The 12068-nt window shown below is 44.8% G+C and overlaps 1 pseudogene; it reads left to right on the forward strand.

Annotated features, from left to right (window-relative positions):
- LOC140210349 (uncharacterized) overlaps positions 1-12068 on the forward strand; it is a 61861-nt pseudogene that overhangs the window by 36286 nt on the left and 13507 nt on the right.

The following is a 12068-nucleotide window of genomic DNA, read 5'->3' on the forward strand; positions in this document are numbered from 1 at the left end:
GACTGAGAGTGGGAAGGGGGCAGGGAGAGGGGAGTTGTGTCCCTGTCCCCCTCTTTTGGTGAATGTCAGTGAAAGCGTAGGATGATATCGTGGTTCTGCATTTGTGTTCATGGACTGTGGACTTTTTCAGACTTAGGGTTTTTATATTCTATTTTTTTCATCACCTGTTTCTTTTCATTTTGTTGTACGAGGGGAGGGTGTTTGGGGGTAAAATGCTCTGTTAGTTTTTCATGCGGGGGATGGGTTGGGGGAGTTGATGTTGCTGTTCATTTTGTGTGTGGAGGGAGAGGTGGTTTTGGGGATCTGATGATCAGGATGCCATTATTTTTTGTATGGGGGGGTGGGGTGTAGATTTCATGTTTCTCTCTGAATGACTTTCATGTTCTTTCTTTGCTTCGTGGCTATCTGGAGAAGACAAATTTCAGAGTTGTATATGGATACATTCTTTGATAATAAACAAACCTTTGACTCTTTGGTTGGGAAAAGGGGGAAGGGAGCGGGAAGCACTGGAGAGACATTCTGTAATAACCAATAGACCAATTGTTTGGAATCAAATGGCTTTGCCTGGGTTCTCAGGACTGAGTGTGTCTGCACTCGCACCACACCCTCCTGCCCCTGGCACTCCTCCTCAGCCACCTGTCCCACGCCCCTCTTGCGGGTGCTCCACCCTCGCCATTCCCAACATCCTGTGCTCCCGCCAGATTTACAAGCTTGCTCTCCGCTGCACATTGACAAGTACAGTTCTGTGCAAAAGTCTATGGCACCCTGGCTAGATGTGCATGTGCCTAAGTACTGTAAGTGTGAAAGTGGCATTCATATTTCTTTTGTGGGATGAATATTTCATAAATGTCTAAGATAATACTTTGAAAGCAGAGAGTCTGGGGAGCGCCAGTGTGTTTGTCAGACAGCGTTCGCAGTATGAACGTTTTTCACCTTTGCTGTACTCAGAAAATTGCCTTTCCTTCCTAGTGCCTTGAGGTCCGTTTGAACATGATCTTCAATCCGGACTGCGTGAATGAAGTTATTGGAATTCGCCGTTATCACAGTCTCTCCTGCCAGCCATTGTAGAATTAGCAGAAGATGCCAAATGGAGAGTGCGCCTTGCGATAATGGAGTACATGCCTCTGCTTGCAGGGCTGCTGGTGGGTGGTTTATTCTAAAATGTTTTTATAGTCTATTAGCAATGCTTCCATATGGATGATCTGCAGAATGGAAATAATTGCCCGTATTAAATTGATAATTTGGTTTAAAGACGGAAATAACTTTGAGCATCTTCTTTCCTTTTGCACCAGAAGCAAATGTGCGATAGTAACAATTATACTTGTAGCCCACTGATAGGGGTAGTCTTACCTTAGACTTGGGGCTCCCAACCTTCTTTTTAATTGACCATTAACCAAGCGGTCTGCGGACCCCGGGGTGGAAACCCCTGGCTTAGACCATCAGGTTTAGACCCCTGTTTAAGGGCTGCGGACATTTTCAGACTTACGGATTTTATATTCTGTTTTTATATCGCTTGTTTCTTTTCATTTTGTTGTGCGAGGGGAGGGTGTTTTGGGGTAAAATGTTCTGTTGGTTTTTTGTGCAGGGGGTGGGCTGGGGTTGTTGCTGTTCCATTTTCTGTGTGGAGGGAGGGGTGGTTTTGGCGGAGTGCTGATGATCAGGATGCCATTCAATGACTTTCATGTTTTTTCTTTGTTTCGTGGCTATCTGGGGAAGACAAATTTCAGAGTTGCACATGACAATAAGTGAACCTTTGGCCTGCACATCAAACAGATACAAACAGAAAGGACAATAAACTCCATACAATCAGATGAGGGGGTGACAACTGTTGTCCCAGAGGAAATAAACAATATCTTTTTGAGGTTTTACCAAAATCTGTACAACTCAGAATATTCAGATTCAGCTCCACAAATACAAACGGAATTTCTCGACTTGTTAGAATTTATACCCTGAGATGAAACGTCCTTGACCTCACTGGAGTTTAACTTAGAGGCTAAAGAATTGTCTGCAGCTATAACTAACATGAAGGGAGGGAAAACTCCTGGGCCCAATGGAAATTCCCATTGAAATATATAAAATCTGTAAGACTAAACTAATACCACCTCTGCTTGATATGTATCAGGATCCCTTCCCGCCTCTCTTAATATGGCAGCAATTATGCTACTGTTAAAACCTGGAAAACCACCGTCCCTTTGTGGATCATATAGAAACATAGAAAATAGGTGCAGAAGTAGGCCACTCGGCCCTTCGAGCCTGCACCGCCATTCGGTATGATCATGGCTGATCATCCAACTCAGAACCCCGCCCCAGCCTTCCCTCCATACCCCCTGACCCCCGTAGCCACAAGGGCCATATCTAACTCCCTCTTAAATATAGCCAATGAACTGGCCTCAACTGTTTCCTGTGGCAGAGAATTCCACAGATTCACCACTCTCTGTGTGAAGAAGTTTTTCCTAATCTCTGTCCTAAAAGGCTTCCCCTTTATCCTCAAACTGTGACCCCTCGTTCTGGACTTCCCCAACGTCGGGAACAATCTTCCTGCATCTAGCCTGTCCAATCCCTTTAGGATTTTCTACGTTTCAATCAGATCCCCCCTCAGTCTTTTAAATTCCAACGAGTATAAGCCTAGTTCATCCAGTCTTTCTTCATATGAAAGTCCTGCCATCCCAAGAATCAATCTGGTGAACCTTCTTTGTACTCCCTCTATGGTAAGGATGTCTTTCCTCAGATTAGGGGACCAAAACTGCACACAATACTCCAGGTGTGGTCTCACCAAGGTCTTGTACAACTGCAGTAGTACCTCCCTGCTCCTGTACTTGAATCCTCTTGCTATAAATGCCAGCATACCATTCGCCTTTTTCCCCGCCGGCTGTACCTGCATGCCTACTTTCAATAACTGGTGTATAATGACACCCAGGTCTTGTTGCATCTCCCCTTTTCCTAATCGGCCACCATTCAGTTAATAATCTGTTTTCCTGTTTTTGCCATCAAAGTGGATAACTTCACATTTATCCACATTAAATTGCATCTGCCATGAATTTGCCCACTCACCGAACCTATCCAGGTCACCCTGCATCCTCTTAGCATCCTCCTCACAGCTAACACTGCCGCCCAGCTTCCTGTCATCCACAAACTTGGAGATGCTGCATTTAATTCCCTCATCCAAGTCGTTAATATATATTGTAAACAACTGGGGTCCCAGCACTGAGCCTTGCGGTACCCCACTAGTCATTGCCTGCCATTCTGAAAAGGTCCCGTTTATTCCCACTCTTTGCTTCCTGTCTGCCAACCAATTCTCTATCCACATCAATACCTTACCCCCAATACCATGTGCTTTAAGTTTGCACACTAATCTCTTGTGTGGGACCTTGTCAAAAGCCTTTTGAAAATCCAAATATACCACATCCACTGGTTCTCCCCTATCCACTCTACTAGTTACATCCTCAAAAAATTCTATGAGATTCGTCAGACATGATTTTCCTTTCACAAATCCATGCTGACTTTGTCCGATCATTTCACCACTTTCCAAATGTGCTGTTATCACATCTTTGATAACTGACTCTAGCAGTTTCCCCACCACCGATGTTAGGCTAACCGGTCTATAATTCCGTGGTTTCTCTCTCCCTCCTTTTTGAAAAACTGGGGTTACATTAGCCACCCTCCAATCCTCAGGAACTAGTCCAGAATCTAAAGATTTTTGAAAAATTATCACTAATGCATCCACTATTTCTTGGGCTACTTCCTTAAGCGCTCTGGGATGCAGACCATCTGGCCCTGGGGATTTATCTGCCTTTGATCCCTTCAATTTACCTAACACCACTTCCCTACTAACATGTATTTCCCTCAGTTCCTCCATCTCACTGGACCCTCTGTCCCCTACTATTTATAGGTCAATCTCACTTCTGAACAATGATCTCAAAATTCTCTGTAAGGTATTAGTCATAGTCATACTTTATTGATCCCGGGGGAAATTGGTTTTCGTTGCAGTTGCACCATAAATAATAAATAGTAATAACACCATAAGTAGTTAAATAGTAATACGTAAATTATGCCAGGAAATAAGTTCAGGACAGGCCTATTGGCTCAGGGTGTCTGACCCTCCAAGGGAGGAGTTGTAAAGTTTGATGGCCATAGGCAGGAATGACTTCCTATGACGCTCTGTGTTGCATCTCGGTGGAATGAGTCTCTGGCTGAATGTACTCAGTACATTACATTATGTAGTGGATGGGAGACATTGTCCAAGATGGCATGCAACTTGGACAGCGTGCTCTTTTCAGACACCACCGTGAGAGAGTCCAGTTCCATCCCCACAACATCACTGGCCTTACGAATGAGTTTGTTGATTCTGTTGGTGTCTTCTACCCTCAGCCTGCTGCCCCAGCACACAACAGCAAACATGATAGCACTGGCCACCACAGACTAGTAGAACATCTCAGCATCGTCCGGCAGATGTTAAAGGACCTCAGCCTCCTCAGGAAATAGAGACGGCTCTGACCCTTCTTGTAGATAGCCTCAGTGTTCTTTGACCAGTCCAGTTCAATTCGTATCCCCAGGTATTTGTAATCCTCCACCATGTCCAAACTGACCCCCTTGATGGAAACAGGGGTCACCGGTACCTCAGCTCTTCTCAGGTCTACCACCAGCTCCTTAGTCTTTTTCACATTAAGCTGCAGATAATTCTGCTCACACCATGTGACAAAGTTTCCTACCATAGCCCTGTACTCAGCCTCATCTCCCTTGCTGATGTATCCAACAATGGCAGAGTCATCAGAAAACTTCTGAAGATGACAAGACTCTGTGCAGTAGTTGAAGTCCGAGGTGTAAATGGTGAAGAGAAAGGGAGACAAGACAGTCCCCTGTGGAGCCCCAGTGCTGCTGATCACTCTGTCGGACACACAGTGTTGCAAGCACCAGTCAGGTAATGAAGAATCCATGACACCAGGAAAGCATCCACCTGCATCGCTGTCAGCTTCTCCCCCTGCAGAGCAGGGCGGATGGTGTTGAACGCACTGGAGAAGTCAAAAAACATGACCCTCACAGTGCTTGATGGCTTGTCCACGTGGGCATAGACACGGTTCAGCAGGTAGACGATGGCATCCTCAACTCCTAGTCGGGGCTGGTAAGCGAACTGGAGGGGATCTAAGTGTGGCCTGACCATAGGCCGGAGCAGCTCCAGAACAAGTCTCTCCAGGGTCTTCATGATGTGGGAGGTCAATGCCACCTGTCTGTAGTCATTGAGGCCGCTGGGGCGCAGCGTTTTCGGCACAGGGATGAGGCAGGACGTCTTCCACAGCACAGGAACCCTCCAGAGCCTCAGGCTCAGGTTGAAGACATGGCGACGTCCTCCACATAGCTGAGGGACACAGGCTTTGAGCACCCTGGTACTGACACCATCCGGTCCTGCAGCCTTGCTTGGGTTGAGACGTTTCAGCTGTCTTCTCACCTGTTCAGCTGTGAAGCCCACCGTGGTGGTTTCGTGTGGGGAAGGGGTATAGTCATGAGAGCAGGGTTGGGGACTGTGAGGAGGGGTAGGAGGGGAGAGTGGAATATGTGTTGGTTGGGGGCCGACAACAAATGACTTGTGGAGGGTGGGCAGGGGCCGCAATGTGCAATCTGTTAAAGAACAGGTTAAGTTCGTTGGCACTGTCCACACTGCCTTCAGCTCCTCTGTTGCTAGTTTGCCGGAACCCAGTGATGGTCCTCGTCCCACTCCAGACCTCTCTAATGTTGTTCTGCTGGAGCTTCCACTCAAACTTCCTCCTGTACTTGTCTTCAGCCTCCTTGATCCTGGCTTTCAGGTCCCTATGTATTGCCCTCAGCTCCTCCCTAGTTCCATTACTAAATGCCCTCTTTTTATCGTTCAGGATGTCCTTAATGTCCTTTGTTACCCATGGCTTGTTATTTGAATAACAAAGGACAGTTCTTGTCGGAACATTGCAGTCCACACAGAAGTTGATATAATCAGTGATGCACTCTGTGAGCCCATCAATATCCTCTCCATGTGGCTCACAGAGTGCCTGCCAGCTCAGCTAGGAGGCTGGAGCCACTCTTGTCAAAAATGGTCCACCCTGACCAAAATGGATTTGTAAGGGAAGGCAGGGCTTCCACAACATTTGAAGAGTGCTTAATATACCTTATGAAAAATCTGGAAGCTCTGATAGCGCTATTCTGTCATTGGATGCCGAGAAAGCCTTCGACAGAGTGGAGTGGAATAGGGGGCAAATTTCTAAGGTGGATACAGCTTCTATTTTGTAACCCAAAGGGTGAAGTTTTGACTAACGGGCTTTTTTCCGCACCTTTTAAACTGCAATGGGAAACAAGACAGGGCTGACCCCTATCTCCCCTCCTGTTTATCCTGGCTATTGAGCCACTTGCTATGGCAATTCGAAAACAGGCTAACATAGCAGGAATAACTATAGGAGATATAGAACATCGCACAGCCCTGCACGTGGATGACGTCATTTTGTCAAAATAGGGTTTACCTATTTGGGTGTTAAAATTACTCCTACTACTGATAAAATTATCCCAACTAATTATAACCCTCTCACAGACTCAGTTATTCAACTTATAAACAGATGGCCGAAATTGCTCATAAATTTGATTGGACGCATAAACATTCTAAAAATGTCAATTTTACTGAAGTTCCTGTACCTTTTCCAATCTATCCCACTTTCTCTTCCATCATCTTTCTTTTATTTATTAAAGAAATTTTTTTCTAATTTCATCTGGAATAATAGACGTCCAAGACTCAGGCTTTCCCTGTTATATCTGCCATATGATAGAGGTGGCTTACAGCTACCAAATCTTAGATGGTATTTCTGGCAGCCCAAATTAGAGCAGGAATGTTTTACTTTGTTCAGGATCACTCCCCTCCTTGGGTCTCAGTGGAATCCCAGTTGATCAATATCCCTCTAGAACTATATATGTATTCGGCAAATAAGAAAAAACTTGTCAAACAATCTAAAAACCCTTTCTTAAAAAATACAATAATGGTTTGGCACGATGCTCTCGCGTATTTGGGACAGACATCACAGTTATCCCAGTTCACTGCTATCTTTGGTAATGATAGCTCCAGCCCAGCAGAGCAGATCCTGGTTTTAAAACTTGGTCAACCCGGGGCATAGCTAAGGTGTCTGATCTTTATAATGGCAATACATTTATGTCATTTGAAGAACTCAAGGCCACATATGGATTTCCAACAAAACACTTTTTTAAATACCTTTAGTTGTGAAGTTTTATTATGTCCAGGCAAAGTTACAGTTTGAAGCTCCCTCCTTTATTTACACTAGAAGACATCACTCTGAAATTATCTGAAGCTAGGGGACAAGTGTCTGAATGATGCATGTAAGGGTTTCTTCTTTTATGTTACTTGCTAAGGCTAATAAAATGGCTTCTCTGTACTGTTAACTGCTGAGACAGTGGTTCTCTATAGCAGCTTGTTTGCATTATCATTACTGATGCGGAATTGTATTCATTTGCTAACCAATTGGGAAAGATGGTATTCTTTCTTGTGTGTCTGTAAGCTATTGTTTTTTGTGGGCTTTGGGCAGAAGGCGTGATGGGGACAGAGAGAGGAGGCGCGAGGAGAGACATGCTGTAAGCTGGGTGACGGCACGGACCCCGAGCGGGAGTCCGAGGCCCAGGGTCTTCGGCGAGGAGAGGAGATGAGGACAGACTCGTGTGGAGTGTTTGGTCGATCACCGAGGGTGGTCCCATTCGTGGGTCGGCGGAGTTCAGAGGACATCGATTGGAGGAAGGGGAACCCGGTTCTGTAAGAGCTCCAACGAGTGTGCACCGAACTGATAGAGTTACTGACTTGGCACCTTTATTGTATTTGTTTCTACTAACCCATCACCAAGAAATACTTATAAAGTGTAATCATTTAATCGCATATGGCGTACTGTCTGTTAATTGGCGGTGTAGGGTACATCACACAGCATCCACACAAACTTGATCTCCCCGTTTGGCGGGGCCGAAGGCTGCTCCCCCTAGACGAAAGCGAGCTGAGCGAGTCTGAGGCTTACCAGGGGGCTACATACAATTTGTTTGCAAGTAAATGCAAAGAGTCATCAAACAACATGCTACAAGCATGGAGAACTGATTTGCATGAGAATCTGTCAGAAAAAGAGTGGTCAGAAGCTTGTTCCTTAGTTCAAACCCAGTCAGTGAACACTCATTCTAAACGGATAACCAGACAGTACATTACTCCAGTCAGGTTTCATCACCATAACCCCAACATTCCAGACACATGCTTTAAATGTAATCACTAAAAGGGGTCTCTGTTCCATTGTATGTGCGAGTGCCCCCAGATAATCTGCTTCTGGAAGAAGGTGCTGGATTTGATAAATCAGATTATTGGTAAAAAGGTGCTCCTTGATCCTAAATTATGTATTCTGAACATTTATCCAAAGGAAACCATAGAAACTATAGAAAAACTACAGCACAGAAACAAGCCCTTTGGCCCTTCTTGGCTGTGCCGAACCACTTTCTGCCTAGTCCCACTGACCTGCACACAGACCATATCCCTCCATACACCTCCCATCCATGTATCTGTCCAATTTATTCTTAAATGTTAAAAAAGAACCCGCATTTACCACCTCGTCTGGCAGTTCATTCCATACTCCCACCACTCTCTGTGTGAAGAAGCCCCCCCTAATGTTCCCTTTAAACTTTTCCCCCCTCACCCTAAACCCACGTCCTCTGGTTTTTTTCTCCCCTTGCCTCAGTGGAAAAAGCCTGCTTGCATTCACTCTATCTATACCCATCATAATTTTATATACCTCTATCAAAAATTATGGACTTTGTAACCTCCAAAAATGCAAGGTCTCTGCTTAATATTTGTTTTGTGGAAGCCAAACGTTGCATAGCCTATTCATGGAAGTAACCAGTGGACTTTCACAATGGCTGAAAGGAATGATTTCTTGTCTTGCTCTAGAGAAGATAAACTACATCACAAAAAACAAACTTGGCAAATTTCGGGAAATTTGGGACATTTTCTACAAATTTCTGGAGAACAATATTTGGGATGATGAAAGTAACGAATTAAATTGAATTAACTGCTTTTTTTTAATGGCAGGTGTTTGCTTTTTTTCTGTGTGTTTTTTTTCCTTTTTATTTCTCATGTACTTTATTTTTCCCTTTTTCTTTAACTTTGTTACACTTTCAAACCTATGGATGATCTAATGTGTTTTCTTTTCATTCTGTAAACGCAATAAAGAGATGTTTGAAGAAAAATAAGTGAACCTTTGAATCTTTGATTGGGAAAAGGGGAAGGGAGAGGGAAGCACGAGAGAGATATTCTGTAATGATCAATAAACCAATTGTTTGGGATCAAATGACCTTGAGAGTAGAAATAGTCCATTGATTCTGCTCCAACGTTCCATCATGGCTGATTTGTGATCCCTCTCAACTCTATTCTCCTGGCTTCTCCCCGTATCCTTTCACGCCCTGATTAATGAAGAGCCTGTCAGCCTCCATTTTAATTATACCCAATATCTTGGCCTCCACGGTTGTCCGTGGAAGTGAATTCCACAGATTCGCCACCCTCTGGCTGAAGAAATCGCTCCTCATCTCTGTTTCTGCCAGGCGCTCCGATTTCCTCCTCCATCCCAAAGACGTGCTGGTTGTAAACTGGTTGTTGTAGATTCCTCCTCTGTGTCGGTAACTAGCAGGAGTAGTGAGGTAGTGTTCATGGGTTCGGTGTCCACTCAAAAATCGTATGGCAGAGGGGAGGAAGCTGTTCCTGAATCAGTGAGTGTGTGTCTTCAGACAAATTGTACCTCCTTTCTGGTAGTAGCAATGAGAAGAGGGTGGTGGGGGTCCTTAATGATGGACACTGCCTTTTTGAGGCACCACTCCTTGAAGATGTCCTGGATAATACGGAGGCTGGAGCACACGATGGAGCTGACTAATTTTATAGCTCTCTGTAGCTTACTTAAGCTCTCCTGTATCATACCGATTTAGTATGTATTTGGTTTTAAGGAAGCAAATCGCTCTCAGTTTCAGTGTGTAAACACAAAGTAGATTTTCTCAGCTAGAAACTCACAATGTTCTTGTTGTGCTGTGTTCCCATACTTTATGGTTAATCATAAAACTGTTTAGTGAATATTTACACCTTTGTGGTTAAAGAGTTGTCAAGGTCCGAGTCAGAGTCACAGGCAGAGCTTGTGGTTGGACTACTCAGCCACGCGGTTACCCTGGGAATTGTTAGTTGTGCTGGATATGAAGCAAAGTAACCTGAGAATTATGCAAAGGCTAACTTGTTCCCAGTAACTGAATGTAGAAAGTGGGATGTATTAACCGCATGGGAGACGTGAATGTAGAATGGTGCACTGTCATGTCGAAGAGAGATACTGTGCCGGTCAGGAGTGTGGGATCTGTAATCTGAATAATCCAGCACATGCATAATTACATTTAAATCGTGAAGCTGAAACAGAACCCTGCTGTGGATCTGGTAGCACAGGATTCACTGGGTTATTTATTCAAAGGTACACTGAGGAATAAGGCCCTTCCTGCCCTTCGAACCGTGCTGCCCAGCAATCTCTGATCCTAAACAGGGGACAGGTAACAGTGATGAATTAACCTCCCAACTGGTGCGTCTTTGGATTGTGAGAGGAAACCCGTGCCTTCCACAGGGAAAATGTACTGGCTCCTTACAGGTGACATCAGAATTCCCAAACTGTAATAGTGTCACGCCACCGATAGTAGTTAGTAACGTTCTTACTGTCTGCATTAAACCATCGGGCACTTTTAAGTTTTTTCCTATTTTTCATGGATCATAGTCCTGGTATTGGCACAAAGAAATTAATTAAGGATAGTCAAAATACTAGATGCAAGTACCTTAAATAGGGTATCTTTTGTGTCGCCTTCTGCCACGGCACAATCTAGTTTTGTGCAGTTTATTAGAGCACGTTGCCAGTCTTTCTTGTGTGACCCCTTCGCCATTGCCTCAAAGGAGGCAGCAAACTGTACTGGTAAGTAGCGAAAGGTGAAGACAGCTAGAATGCAAATGTCGCAAGTTGGCATGTTCTACTAGAAATTCGAGGGGTTATTTTATCAACATTCTTTTTTTGTCAAAACCTGTTTAGGGAGTGGAGCTTTTTGATGAGAAGTTGAACTCCTTGTGCATGACGTGTATAGCCTTGATGAAGCGTTACTTTTGTTGAACGAAAGTCCTTCAAAGTTGTCCATGTCATCTTACTGGTGCTTCCCTGATGCTGAGTGAGCCTACAAGGTGCCTAACCAAAAATCCTTCATCGTGCTTTGTCACATCCTCAAAGGATTGGGTCAGGCTCAAGAAACGACATGCCCCTCACAAAGCCATATCGACTCTCCCGAATCAGACTATGCTTCTTGTAAATCCTGTCTGTAAGAATCTTCTCCTATAATTTGCCCACCGGTGAAGTGAAACTGACTGGTCTATAATTCCCAGGGTTATCCCTACCCTCTTTCTTGAACAAGGAAATAACATTTTCCAACTTCCAATCATCTGGTACTTCCTCCGGTGAGGACTGGCCAGTGAGGATGCCCAGATTGTCACTAAAGGTGCAGCAATCTCTTCCCTTGATTCCTGTAAGTAACCCTGGGGTATACCCCATCGGGCCCCAGTGAGGATGTCCAGATCGTCACTAAAGGCACAGCAATCTCTTCCCTTGCTTCCCATACTAACCCTGGTGTATATCCCATCTGGCCCCGGGAACTTATCTATCCTAGGGCTTTCCAGAATTCCAGAATATTCTCTTTCTCAATGTCAACATGTTGTAGCATATCACTGCCTTCACAAGCATCAAGGTCCCTCTCACTGGTGATCACTAAAGCAAAGAATTCATTGCTGATCTCCCCCAAAGTCCTCCGACTCCAAACGTTTTGCCTCTTTTAGCTCTGGCCGGCCCAGACTCTCATTCTGGCCATCCTCCTGTTCTTCAAGTTTGTTTTTCCGAATTCAACTCGCCAAGTCCTTCTCATGGCCCCTCCTAGTTCTCCGAAGTCCATTCTTCACTCCCTTCCTGGCCACATTGTAACCCTCTGGAGCCCAGGCTGATCTTTGCATCCTACGCTCCTAGACCAGC

The sequence above is a fragment of the Mobula birostris genome, chromosome 15 (genome assembly GCF_030028105.1).
Source record: "Mobula birostris isolate sMobBir1 chromosome 15, sMobBir1.hap1, whole genome shotgun sequence".
Taxonomy (NCBI): Eukaryota; Metazoa; Chordata; class Chondrichthyes; order Myliobatiformes; family Myliobatidae; genus Mobula; species Mobula birostris.